The sequence below is a fragment of the Dermochelys coriacea genome, chromosome 11 (assembly GCF_009764565.3).
Source record: "Dermochelys coriacea isolate rDerCor1 chromosome 11, rDerCor1.pri.v4, whole genome shotgun sequence".
Taxonomy (NCBI): Eukaryota; Metazoa; Chordata; order Testudines; family Dermochelyidae; genus Dermochelys; species Dermochelys coriacea.
Window position 1 is genome coordinate 26,558,562 of NC_050078.2, and position 13,976 is coordinate 26,572,537.

The 13,976-nt window shown below is 38.7% G+C and overlaps 1 protein-coding gene across 11 annotated transcripts in view; it reads left to right on the forward strand.

Moving 5' to 3' along the window:
• MBD5 (methyl-CpG binding domain protein 5) overlaps positions 1 to 13,976 on the forward strand; it is a 184,491-nt gene that overhangs the window by 56,439 nt on the left and 114,076 nt on the right. For 10 of the 11 annotated variants that reach the window (XR_006277934.1, XR_006277933.1, XM_043505101.1 and 7 more), the window contains exon 3: positions 11,087 to 11,223. The gene's annotated coding sequence lies outside the window, so the exon portion shown is untranslated. Of the gene's footprint in view, positions 1 to 7,288; positions 7,543 to 11,086; positions 11,224 to 13,976 lie in introns of those variants that run through there. The other variant, XM_038421656.2, reaches the window with a different exon arrangement.

Sequence of the window (13,976 nt, forward strand, 5' to 3'; positions counted from 1 at the left end):
GTTTACTATAGTGATGGAAGAACCCCTTCCATTGCTGTACTAAGTGTCTATGCTACAGTGGTGCAGCTCAACTGTGCCACTGTAGCATTTCTACTGTAGACATACCTTAAGTTAGGCTGATTTATTGTACCGTATTTATAGGGTTGCCTGTTTGACTGGTAACCAGACCACTCAGGTCCTGCCCCCTGTCTCTTCCCCCAAGGCCCCACCTCCTTCACCGCCTCTTCCCCCCCCCCAACCTGCTGCTCTGCTTCTTTCCTCACTCCACCCTCCCAGATCAAAAAACTGGACACCAAGGCTTGTCAAATGACACCTGGACACACAAGCCAAAATCCAGACTGTCTGGGTGAAAACCGGACAAGTGGAAACCCTACATATTTGTAAGGCTTAGTCTCAAAAGTTATGTTTTCCCACCGTTTCATTATATAGAAAAGCAGCCATTAATTCTAACTCAGAGTTTTTATGGAGGCTCATGGATTCAGCATATTTATTTTGTATTTAAAGATTTTAAGAAATTATAGTAAATTTAGGCCTTATCATATTTTGTATTAAATTCAGATTTTATTTTAAACATGTTTATATTTTAAAAGAATAACTTATTATAATTTAAATAATAGAATGAAAAAAATCTGATTTTTTTATTCACCTTGCATGCAGGAAAGGATAGGGGATGCAGTAACTTCCTGATATTAAAAAAATCAACTTTCAGTGTATAGAAAAAGCTCCCTTTGCCTAAAATATTAAGACAAATGTTTCTGACTATCTGGAAGCTGTGTCTGGAATTGTTCTGTCAGTTGTTGATACCTGGACTATAATATGGCCTGATGTGGTCTCTTGGTTTGGAAACTATTTGTTCTTCCTTTGAGGTATTAGTCATGCCAAATGCATTTGCTTCTGCGTATTTATATTTTGCACCTTATGGCTTTGTTGTAAGGTGTATTAAGCAGGCATTGGATTAATATAATTCTGTGCTCATTAGAATGATCCCTGTATATACTGGTGATTAGCCATAAAACCTTTCTAAAACATCAATTTAATTTTAAATGGAAAAACATGGAAGCAAATTCGGATAGTCAGTTGTATTTGCTTATGGTTGTAACCATTAAACACAAAATATATTAAGGTTAATTGTATTTATGGTACTCTTCATATGTAAATTAGTGTTCTAAAAAATAAAATTCAGTATGATGGGGAAACTAAAATTCTTTGTTGATCATACCAGCCTTCATCAATCCTAGAGTTATCTCCATATTAAATTAAAGCTCAGTGAAGTAGAAAAGTAGATTTCATTTCCATTGTTTTTATTTTGGCCTAGGAAATGGAGAGATGTACCATCACAGATATGCAAAGTAGCTGGTAGAAATACATCACTGGTTTCAAATATGCTTTACTTCAAAAATTTTTACTAATGAGTAGAGATTTTTTTTAAAACAGTTGAAAGACCCTTCCACAAAACTGAAATAAATTGAAATTTATTTTACGGTTACTTCAGAAAGCCTTTAATTTCCATAAGAGTCCAATTTCAGTCATTAACTTCTTCAAAATATAAAGAACAAGACCCCTAAGCCCAGAGTTAAGAGGATATCTTGTTTGTATAGGCAGATGCTTGCTATGACAACTAACAGTTAGAGATGAGTGCTATAATATATGGCATTTCAATATTCTTTTCTCTTTACTACAATAGGTTTCACATGTGTATAGTTTTTCTTCCTTATTGTTTGGAGTTATTGGTTGATACCATGTTTTCATTCTGTTTTTAAACTGTTGGGTAAAGGATGTGTGTATGTCATTTCTGATCTGGAACATGTACCTTTCTTGTCAAAACTAGGATTTTTTTTATAAAATGAATCTGTTCACATTTATAAAGCATATTATTTGAGCTTGTCATTTCTTATATGAAAGGACCAGATTGCTATTTTACTAGTACTCAGTTTATTGACTAAATTGATGTCTCTGACTCTCTCTGTTTGTGAATCTATAATCCTTTCCTTTCTGTTTTTATAATTGTGTAGAGAAGCAGATGCAAGGAGAAATACTTTATTGGTGTCTATTTAGCCCAGAAGTTGACACCTACACAAAGAGACATCTTTGCCAAATTTGATAAGAATGGTTGGGTTACTATTATATTATTTTAAAAAAGCACGACTTGTGGCACCTTAGAGACTAACAAATTTATTTGAGCATAAGCTTTCGTGAGCTACAGCTCATTTAATCGGATGCATTCAGTGGAAAATACAGTGGGGAGATTTATATACACAGAGAACATGAAACAATGGGTATTACCATACACACTGAGCTGTAGCTCACGAAAGCTTATGCTCTAATAAATTTGTTAGTCTCTAAGGTGCCACAAGTACTCCTTTTCTTTTTGCGAATACAGACTAACACGGCTGCTACTCTGAAACCTGTAACCAGAGTGATCACTTAAGGTGGGCTATTACCAGCAGGAGAGCTGGGCAGGGGGGACTTTGTTTATGCTTTCTCCGTGTGGTGTTGTGCCTCATTGTCTGAGGATAAAATCTTTTCTAGGTGAATTCTTGTTGATGTATGTCTATTGCCAAGATGTAATGCAGTAGAAAAGTGTATTCCCAACCGCCTGGTGGCAATGTTAGTTGGTTACTCAAAGCTGATTTTAAGAAGTGCACTAGTACCCCTGGATGTTATAATAGCTAAAATTAGAAGTAGGACTACAAGTTTTCAATAGGCAAATAGCTGATTAACCTTTATATTAGGAAATGGAATAGTATACTAGAGTCTTTTTATTTAATGTTTTAAAAGTACAGTTAAAATGGATTTTATATTGTAAAATTTACTGTGCAAACCGAGTGATTTGCAGTCCAAGAACTGTTCAAGTTCCATGAAATGCAACAGTTTAGGAATGTGTTTTAATTATCTAAACTTCTTGTTAGAAATAAATGTAACTACATATCTTTATAATAAAGTCTTAATCTGTTCACAGTTATTTTATTCATTATCTTCCCTGGTACTGACAATAAACTTGTATCTCTAAATATGTGGATCAACGGGATCTACTTTCTTCAAGAATAGTACAACTACTGCCTGTAGCCATCGTCTGGTACCCTCTTGCTCTCATGCCTGCTTATATAATTTTTTTGATAGCACTTGTTGCGTCAGCTTTTAGCAGCTCCGCTGTTCTATTGTCAATACCTGCAGCTTTCCATTTTTAAACTATTTCACTGCTTTTTCTGTTTCTTTTTTTGATGATGGTTCATTGCTGATATCCAGTTATATCGAGTTCCAGATAAGATTATTACAATTATAATAGCTATGTAGGAAGACGCTTGCCGTGCTGTAAGAATTAGTGGAAAATTAAGCAACCTTGTTCAAGTCAAAGTTTCATATAAGACAAGGGGGCATGGAATCATCATAATTTTTCATTCTGTTCTTAAAATGGACATTAAGAATATTAGATACACTGGAGGGTGTGGCATTGGATGATCTAGAGTGTTAAGCTCCTTAGTTTGGGCATCATACAACTAGCAGACACGTTGGAATTAGTTATGATAATATTACTATCTTGGAAAACTGGTGTAGTTGACTTGAACTAACAGTCAATGCCAGGAAGTCAAGTGGTTGTATCTTGGAAAAGCGGAACTAGAGAAAGCATTGAAAGGCAGCAGTGATGAAGTTTTAGAACAAATAGTATCTTGCGTGTACCTAAGAAGCTTGATCATAGAATCATAGAATGTCAGGTTTGGAAGAGACCTCAGGAGGTCATCTAGTCCAGCCCCCTGCTCAAAGCAGGACCAACACCAACTAAATCATCCTACCCAGGGCTTTGTCAAGCCAGGCCTTAAAAACCTCTAAGGATGGCGATTCCACCACCTCCCTGTGTAACCCATTCCAGTGCTTCACCACGCTCCCAGTGAAATAGTGGTTCCTAATATCCAACCTAGACCTCTCCCACTGCAACTTGAGACCATTGCTCCTTGTTCTGTCATCTGCCACCACTGATAAGAGCCGAGCTTGATCCTCTTTGGAACCTCTTTGGATAGTTGAAGGCTGCTATCAAATCCCCCATTACTCTTCTCTTCTGCAGACTAAACAAGCCCAGTTCCCTCAGCCTCGCCTCGTAAGTCATGTGCCCCAGCCTCTTGATAATTTTCGTTGCCCTCCTCTGGACTCTCTCCAATTTATCCACATCCTATCAGTGTTGCTAGTTCCATTAAGGATGAAGTTAAAAGGAAATATGCATTAGCTGTGGGTGCTGCACAGAAATTGACAAAATTATGGACTGATAAAAACATTACATTTGGTCCTAAAGTGAAAATGTATCAAACCAGTGTACTAACAGTATTACTCTGGGGTCTCGAAGCAGCTGCATTAAACAAAAACGCCATCAGGAGGCTGGAGGCAGTAGCGATGAGAGTTCTTTGAAAGATGGTATGTGTAAAGTGGAATGATTTTAAGACAAATGACGTTAGAAAGAGGGTAGAATGTGTAATCAAGGGAACAGGATTGGCAATAGTGAAAAAGATTACAATAGTGGGGACACTGCAAAAGACAGATGATAAGATGCCAAAGAACACTGCAAACACAAGTAAGGTCAGACCTACTGAGCTAAACACTGACTAAATAATGGAACATAATACTCAGAAACGTGACCAGGCTGGGCTTAATGGAAGCACAAGCCATGGACAGGAATGAATATGGAAGTTGTACTGCTCCCTGTGCCTCCAAAGATGCTATGGGATGAAAAAAGAGGAGAGATGATAATGTCCAAAATATTCGCGCCAAATATTTTACTATTCAAGTAGTCTCATTGATTCCAATTAGAATACTCTCCCAGTAAGGTAACACTCAACATGAGTAAGGGTATTAGAGTAGGGCCCACAACAATACATAATATTTATGTAGCATTTACCCATTAAGGGCCAGATTCTGATCTATTGTACCTTGTTGACTTTTGTACCTTACTTTTCAAATAGTCCCATTGAAGGTAATATGGTTACTTGCAGAATAGGGAACTACTCAGTGTGAGTAAGGGTATCATAGTCTAGCCCTTGCTAATTAGCCTCCTGACAGCTTTGTGATATGGGGAAATTCCAGATAGAGAGGTCCATTTGCTTGTCTGAGTTAATGGCTTACCATGTGGTCTAAGTGAGGAATAGGAGCCCTGGCTCCCATAGAACTAATTGCTCCTCTTCCATGAAAGGAAATTAGCCAGACTGCTTTTGTTTTTTACTTAACCAAAATATTTGTGTAGTTTAAATGTAAGGCATTTGCAAGACAATAATATTTTGCTATACAGATTTAAAAGTCTATATTGCTCCCTTTTCTTTGTAGACATGAGAATAGCTTCATTTCATTTTGGTCTCTGCTCTCTAGTTCTGTTCTCTTTTGTCATTATACTGTTGCAAATGCCCCCAGAATACTTAGAGGAACTATATATGCCCAACTGTACCACCTCTTATTCCAGGGATGGGCAAACTTTTTGGCCTGAGGGCCACATCAGGGAATAGAAATTGTATGGCAGGTCATGAATCCGCACAACATTGCAGTTGGGGTGCAGGAGTAGGTGAGGGCTCTGGTTAAGGGTGCAGGCTCTGGGATGGGGCTGGGGATGAGGAGTTTGGGGTGTAGGAGGGTGCTCTGGTCTGGGACTGAGGGGTTCGGAGGGTGGGAGGAGGATCAGGCTGGGGCAGGGTTGTGGGAAGGGGTGCGGGCTCTGGGGTGGGGCTGGGGATGAGAGGTTTGGGGTACAGGAGGGTGCTCTGGGCTGTGGTAGAGGGGTTTGGAGAGCGTGAGGGAATCAGGACTGGGGCAGGGGGTTGGGGTGTGGGGAGAGGCTCAGGGGTGCAGGCTCCGAATGGCGTTACCTCAAGCGGCTCCCAGAAGCAGTGAAAAGTCAGTAACCATGTCCCTAAGATATTTACTTCTCCCACCTTGTTCGGGCCAGTCAGGACTTTTTTCCCCCAAGTTTAGTTTCAATGGAAAAAAACATCTGAACAGCCCTGCTTGTATCCTCCTGGCCACTCTGAATAGCCAATGGGAGCTGCAGGGGCGGTGCCTGTGGATGGGGCACCGTGCAGAGCTGCCTGGCCGTCCCTTCTCCAGCTCCTACACAGAGGGACGGCCAGGCAGCTCTGCACGGTGCCCCATCCACAGGCACCGCTCCTGCAGCTCCCATTGGAGCGCCAGAGGGGACCATTGAAGCACGTAGGAGCCAGAGCAGGGCCATGCCGCGGCTTCCGGGAGCTGCATGGTGCAGCCCCCAACCCAGCGCCCCAGCCGGAGTGCCAGAGCAGGGCCGAGCCGCATGCTGCGGCCCTGACCCTGTACCTCAGCCAGAGCGGGGCCAAGCCGGGTGCTGCAGCCCCCATCCCAGTGCTCTGGCTGGAGCGGGGTTGAGCCATGTGCTGCAGCCCCCGTCCCAGTGCTCCTGCCAGAGCGGGGCAAGGCCCAGACCATGCTCCCCAGTGGGAGCTTGCAGGCTGGCTTAAAATGGCTTGTGGGCTGTAGTTTCCTCACCCCTGCCTTATTCCATATAACGAACTTTATAATAGATATATATATCTATATATATAGATATAATAGAATAAAAAAATTACTTTCATTTCATTCCATACCTTTTAATAACTTTGTGTTTGACAAGTTAAATCCACTTCATGAAAAAGTCTATGCCTCTGAAGAATGGCAATTGTTAGTGTGCATGTATTCTGTAAACCTGGAAAGCATTTGTATACAGGGTTTATTATAACCACTTGAAAAACAAATGCCTCCAGCATAACACTGAATACAAGTCTGTGGTATAACAGCTATAAAATCTTTCATGTAAAATACAGAAGCCTGAATAATTTCTTCATGTCATCTTTTTTCAACATTGTCTGTTCAAATGTAAGAGACATATTTTTTCATGTATTTGGCAACCTCACTAAAATGAATCAGTGAGTTCTAGTATGTCAGTTATTTTATTGAAATACAACACACACACAAACTTGCAGTGACAGATTGCTTTATGTACACCCAAAATCTTGAAACCATGAAAATAAGTTAAAAGGGAGAAGTTTCCTGCATTCTTTATGGATGGCTCAGAAATGTTAAGGTATAATAATTTCCCAAAAACATGCAATGTGTGACTGGCAGATCTGCAGGTTGAGGCAACAGCATTTGAGGGTGCTGTTAAGGTTTTGCATTGGAGTGTAGGCTTGATGAAGCAGGTTACATATTGGTTTTTTGCACCTGTTGGAGATAGAAGTGAAAGCCTTATGGAATTATGTAGTTGACAACTTTTTAGATAGATGAAGGAAGCAAAGAATACAGGAAACTTTTCCCTTGACTTCTTATTTAATCTTTTCAAGGTTTTGAGGTGGGTGAGGTTTTCTGATGGAAACTTGTCACTAAAAGTTTTTTTTTTTGTGCTAATTCCCTAATTTTTCCATACTAGATTGGTGTACCTCAGTGGGTAGCTCCACAGGATCAGGGAGAGGAGAGCAGGGACAAGCATCTGGCTTGGAGTCAGAGGAATAAACTGCAAAACTAAATCCATTCCTGTCAGTGATGTTCCTCCTAAAACATGTGGTATGTCTCAGGAAGATCTTTGTCTCTATTTTGATACTATTTAAAAGTTACTCAAAGTAAATATGCTAAAAGGAACCGCCCACATATATCAGTGATGACATAATCTGTCAGCTGGAGGGAACCTCCATGAAGGACTCTGTCATCGCTCACTTCCCAAAATAGCCATAACTTCTCAGCTTCTAGAAATTGGACACAGCATGGAGCAGCTGCAGCCACAAGGTACATGGTGGCACTCCAGCAGCAGGTCTACCTACTGTGCAACCCCTCATTCTGGGTCCCCTATCCCTGCCATTGGGAAGCATATCTCTCAACTTTAAAACCTTCCGATGTGTGAGATCTGCAAACAAAACCTTTGAAAATAATTGAAATGTGAAAAAACCTGTATTTTGTTGTCATTCCATAATTTATAGATTATAATGGTTTTTTAAGTTTAAAAAATAACTGCTTTTAAGGGATGTTTTCTCATTGTGTGAATTAAATAAACTCGTTTTTCAAAAATAAATTATATCGCATGCATTCATAACATCCTGTGATATTTGTTGGCAGCAGGATTTGAATCCTGTCCCTGTAGATCCTCAACTCAAACTTCTACCACTTCAGCAACAGGAGTAATTACAAGTCTCTTTCTGAACCAGTCACCAGAGAAGGAGATGACACACACATCTCTAGTATGTTATATGACTGTTTGCTTGACAGCACTAGACAATGTGGAAATCAGGAATCCTGTCTCTGGGAGGGCTGTGTAATATATTAGTTAGAGCTAGGGTAACAAAAGGATGTATATTTTTGAACAATCTATCTGAAAGACATTTTTGCTAAGTGGGTAATATTTGGGGCTACCATACTAGAAACCTGGGTTCTATTCCTAACTGTGGCATCATGCAACCTCTATGTTGACTTATTTGTAAAGAGATATGTGGCGGTGGCTGATTGACATCTTGGATTGTAGCCATGGCCTCAGTTGATAAAGAGAATTGGTATGTAAACCTCCATTAGTACAAGTGAGATTTAAACTGTATGTGTGTATCTGTCTCTCTTCCTCTGCTGTGTAGCTGCAGTTGGAAACATTGGTCTGAAGTCCTATGCAGTCAATACTTTATCATATAAACTGCTATGGGGATGATATTGTCGGCAGAATTTAGTATTTTTGTTTCATATCAATGTAGTCAGAAACAGTGATTGGAAAATTGAAGAAAAACCACAAAATAGAAGGAGCTCCTACTTCTTATTGGTACTGTCCTACTTAGCATATGTAGAATAACGTGAAGTGAAAATTAGATGCCAGGAGCTTAAACATTTTCATAAAATGGGAGTCAAAGAAATATGAGAACCTTCACTCTAAAGTAGTCTTTTTGGACATTGCCTTATTTCTTATTTCACGTGATATAACTTGACTTTAGTAAAGCTTTTTATACCATCTCACATGACCTTCTCATAAACAAACTAGGGAAATGCAACATAGATGGAGCAACTATAAGATGGGTGCATAACTGGTTGGAAAACCATTCCCAAAGCGTAGTTATCAGTGGTTCAGAGTCATGCTGAAAGGGCATATTAAGTGGGGTCCCACAGGGATCAGTTCTGGGTCAGATTCCGTTCAATATCTTCATCAGTTATTTAGATAATGGCATAGAGAGTACCCTTATAAAGTTTGCGGACAGTACCAAGCTGGGAGGGGTTGCTAATGCTTTGGAGGATCGGATTAAAATTCAAAATGATCTGGAAAACTGGAGAAATGGTCTGAAGTAAATAGGATGAAATTCAAAAAGGATAAATGCAAAGTACTCCACTTAGGAGGGAACTATCAGTTGCACACGTACAAAATGGGAAATGACTCCCTAGAAGGAGTACTGCAGAAAGGGATCTGGGGGTCATAGTGGGTCACAAGCTAAACATGAGTGAACAGTGTAACACTGTTGCAAAAAACAAGCAACCATCATTCTGGGATGTGTTGTAAGCAAGACACAAGAAGTAATTCTTCTGCTCTACGCCACACTGATTAGGCCTCAACTGGAGCATTGGGTCCAGTTCTGGGTGCCACATTTCAGGAAAGATGTGGACAAATTGGAGAAAGTCCAGAGAAGAGTAACAAAAATTATTAAAGATCTAGAAAACATGACTTATGAGGGAAGGTTGAAAAATTGGTTTTTTTAGTCTGGAAATAGAAGACTGAGAGGGGTCATATGTTTTCAAGTACATAAAAGGTTGTTACAAGGAGAAGGCAGAAAAATTGTTGTTCTTAACTTCTGAGGACAAGAAGCAATGGGCTTAAATTGCAGCAAGGGAGGTTTAGGTTGGACATTAGGAAAAAATTCCTAACTGTCAGGGTGGTTAAGCACTGGAAGAAATGGACTAGGGAGGTTGTGGAATCTCCATCACTGGAGATTTTTAAGAGCAGTTTGACTAACACCTGTCAATGATGGTCTACTTAGTCCTGCCATGAGTGCAGAGGACTAAATTAGATGACCTCTCATCCCTTCCAGTCCTATGATTCTATATGTAACAACCAGTCTGCACTAAACCAACATGAAAAAAATCTAATTTTCTGACTTCTAATTTGTTTTTTACTACACTTCTGTAAAATAAAGACTCATTTACTGCTGTAAAAATGAAAATTTTGCTACAACTTTAACTATATCATTTACTGCTCAACATAATGTAACATTCATCTCATATTGATTTATTTTTTATTTCAACCTTTTAGGAATTTCAGAGATAATTGGTAGGTAAATATGCAGCAAGGAAGAAAACATAAATACCTCTTTATCAATAAGTTTGTAAATTATTTTTTAGCCATTATTATTTTCAAAAGGGTATAAGTGACTCTGGAACCCGATTCTCATTTTCAGAAGCACCGAAGTCTCATTAAAATCACTTCTGCGCTTCTGAATTTTTGACCCTATGTATATAATTAACTTATAATGTACATGGCAAAGACAACAGAGATTCAAGGAAGATGACTCTGGTGGCTTGGACACGTCAAGAATGGACCTGGAAAGAATGCCATACATGGTGATACACAGCAGAGTGCAAGGAACTAGAAATAGAGGAAAATCAAGAATGCATTGGATAGACATGATAAAGAATGACAGAACAAAAATGATTAAAGATTGACAAAGCCGTGAAGCTGGTATAAGACGGACAGGAGTGGGAAGAAGTTATTTAGCCCCATTGTTGCTGATGAGCTGACGGATGGAAATCACAGTACAAAATTTTTAACTCTTCTAAGCTTTATTGGTAATTCCTCTAAACAACATGATAAAAAGCAGTTGTCCCTCTTCTTGCCCTACGAATAAAAGATCTCCATTTTTTTTAAACAGGTTTCAGAGTAGCAGCCGTGTTAGTCTGTATTCGCAAAAAGAAAAGCTTTTATTTTTTTTTAAAGGTCTCATTCTACAATTCCTATTATATAGCCATCGCCCTTATGTTGTGTAGCAGTTTCAGAGGCACATCACATATGTTGTGTGAAGTACAGCTATTCGATAATTGAAGTAGTTTGTGTCTCTGTAAAGATGACTTTAATACAATGGATGTTTTGTTATAGGAAGAAGAGGTGTCATCTCAGTAAAACAGGCAAGGAAATATAGAGGCCTCTTGGAGCATTATAACACTAATTCTCTACAAGGGTTCAGTGAAATTCCCAAGGTTGGTGGATTTTTCCACCAGTTTACCTAACCTTAGGTAAGTAAATTATCTCTCTCACCTTCATCTTCTCCCCCCATCCCCTGACTCCCACCAACAGATACTTGATACAGCTTTCAAAATTATTTTTTTAAGTGTTCTATTGTGTTTTTCCTTTTCTCTTAAAGATAACCTGAAAATAATCCAACATTAGATTTATGTGCTGAGTTCCCCAGGTAACCAGGATAAGAGGGACAATTCAACTCATTAATTTAATAATTATATGTTTTATCTTTTTATGGTCCACCATATATAGCACTGCTGTGGATGGCTCTTGTTATCTATGGCATTTCGGAATGTATTGTTTTATTGATGCCACTCCCACCCTGGAACTCCACTGGAAAGTGTAGCCAGCCTATGCCATAAAATAAAGCCTGTTTGGTTACAGTCTTGTGTAAGAGTTTAATGTTTTTTAATATTCTTATTTAGTAGTTGATTTATTTTAATAACTATTTAATAAAATAAGGAATACTAAATGTTCCAAAAAATAAATAAAGACAGGACTTTGGTTACCTTTGTAAATAGAGGCCATAGAATTTCACCATGTGTTTTTTGTGTCAAGCCCACAAATTCTGGTTGAGCTGGAGCATATCTTTTATAAAGATGTCCAAATTTCATCACAGTGCATGCTGGATATTGAGTTTAAAACAGTTTTTAAAAGCTAAATTCTAAACTAATTTTCTGAATGACACTCATACCCCGGTTATTTTAATGCTACTTGTGTATCACTTTTTGGTATTATTTGATTCATGTTTATGTTTTCTGAAAATTGTGCTGAATCTTTCATTAGTCCAATTATTAATCTAAATAGAATAGGATGGGTTAGGAGATGCTTTTTTTAAAAACTGCTTGAACAGTTTTAGTAAGCTAAGCACACTGTACACAAAGCAAGTAGGAAAGCAGATTTGCTGAAATGCCAAACATTTCTCCTGAAATTCCCTTCACAAACAGGTTACTCAGTCATACGCATTTTTGCAAAATGCAGAACGATGATAGAAGTAAATATAAAAATCAACTTTCCTTCTAGTTTTCCATTGTGTATGTATAGTAGAAATTAATAAAAGGTAAACATTTTGCCAACCATCATCATGTAATTATCATAGTTATTTTCTAAGTAGTGGGAAACTGTGGTAATTTCATGTGTATCATGTGTAATGCCAACTAGTTAATGGTGACAAGTGTAACTTACAGCGATCACAGTCTTGTGGGGATGGAACTCCCCCACTGATGGAAGGAGAGTTGGCAAAACTACCTCTCTCCAGGCATCATTAGAGAGAGAAGCTCGCAGTCACAAGTTGGAGTGGTGATGGTTTACATAAAACAAGGTGACCCATTTCCATATCTTCCCTGGTGTTCATCTGGAGTTTATTGCAGCCACTAGCCAGTAATAGCTTTCCTTAGAAAGAACCAGAGGCAGAATTGCAAGCAGTTGCTGACTGGATCGGAGGGAGCTTATTCACAAGAACTCATTTTCCTGATTAAATAAACCCTATTTCTTACCTTCCAATTCTGTGGCTGCTTTACTTGTTTTTTTTTTGTTGTTGTTTTTTAATCTCTGGAAAAATGGTCTGAAGTAAATAGGATGAAATTCAATAAGGACAAATGTAAAGTACTCCACTTAGGAAGGAACTATCAGTTGCACACAAACAAAATAGGAAATGACTAGAAAGGAGTACTGCAGAAAGGGATCTGGGGGTCATAGTGGATCACAAGCTAAACATGAGTGAACTGTTGCAAAAAAAACAAACATCATTCTGGGATGTATTAGCAGGAGTGTTGTAAGCAAAACATGAGAAATCATTCTTTCACTCTACTCCATGCTGATTAGGCCTCAGCTGGAGTATTGTGTCCAGTTCTGGTGCCACATTTCAGGAAAATGTGGACAAGTTGAAGAAAGTCCAGCAAAGAGCAACAAAAATTATTAAAGGTCTTGAAAACGTGACCTATGAGGGAAAATTGAAAAAATTGAGTTTGTTTAGTCTGGAGAAGAGAAGACTGAGAGGGGGCATAACAGTTTTCAAGTACATAAAAGTTTGTTACAAGGAGGAGTGAGAAAAACTGTTCTCCTTAACCTTTGGAGATAGGACAAGAAGCAAAGAGCTTAAATTGCAGCAAGGGAGGTTTAGGTTGGACATTAGGAAAAACTTCCTAACTGTCAGGGCAGTTAAGCACTGGAATAAATTGCATAGGGAGGCTGTGGAATCTCCATCATTGTAGATTTATAAAAGCAGGTTCGACAACACCTGTGAGGGATGGTTTGCTTAGTTCTGCCATGAGTTCAGGGCTAGATGACCTCTCAAAGTCCCATCCAGTCCTACAATTCTATGCTTTAATATGCTTCCTTTCCAGTAACACAGCAACCCATTCTCCAACTGGAAAGTTAAAATTCATTACTTTCTCTAAGGCAGGCTTTCATCAATACATTTATATGAAAATGCAGGAATGGTAGGTAGAACTGGGTCAATACTGATTTTTCCATTCACTGGCAGTTTGGGGGGGGGGGCAGGGGGAAGTTCTGGTTGAATTAAACCTGGAAATTCCGAAATTGAATTTTAAAAAATTCACAAAAATTTCATCTTGGGTCAACAGAAATATTTTGTTTGATCCAAAACAAAATGTTTTGTTTAGTTTTCGGACACTTTTTAACATAAAAGCAAAAGGGTTAGATTCAGAAAACACAGAATCATAAAATCTTTTAATCTTCCCTCATAAGTCATATTTATTAGACCTTTAATCATTTTGTTGCTCTTCTC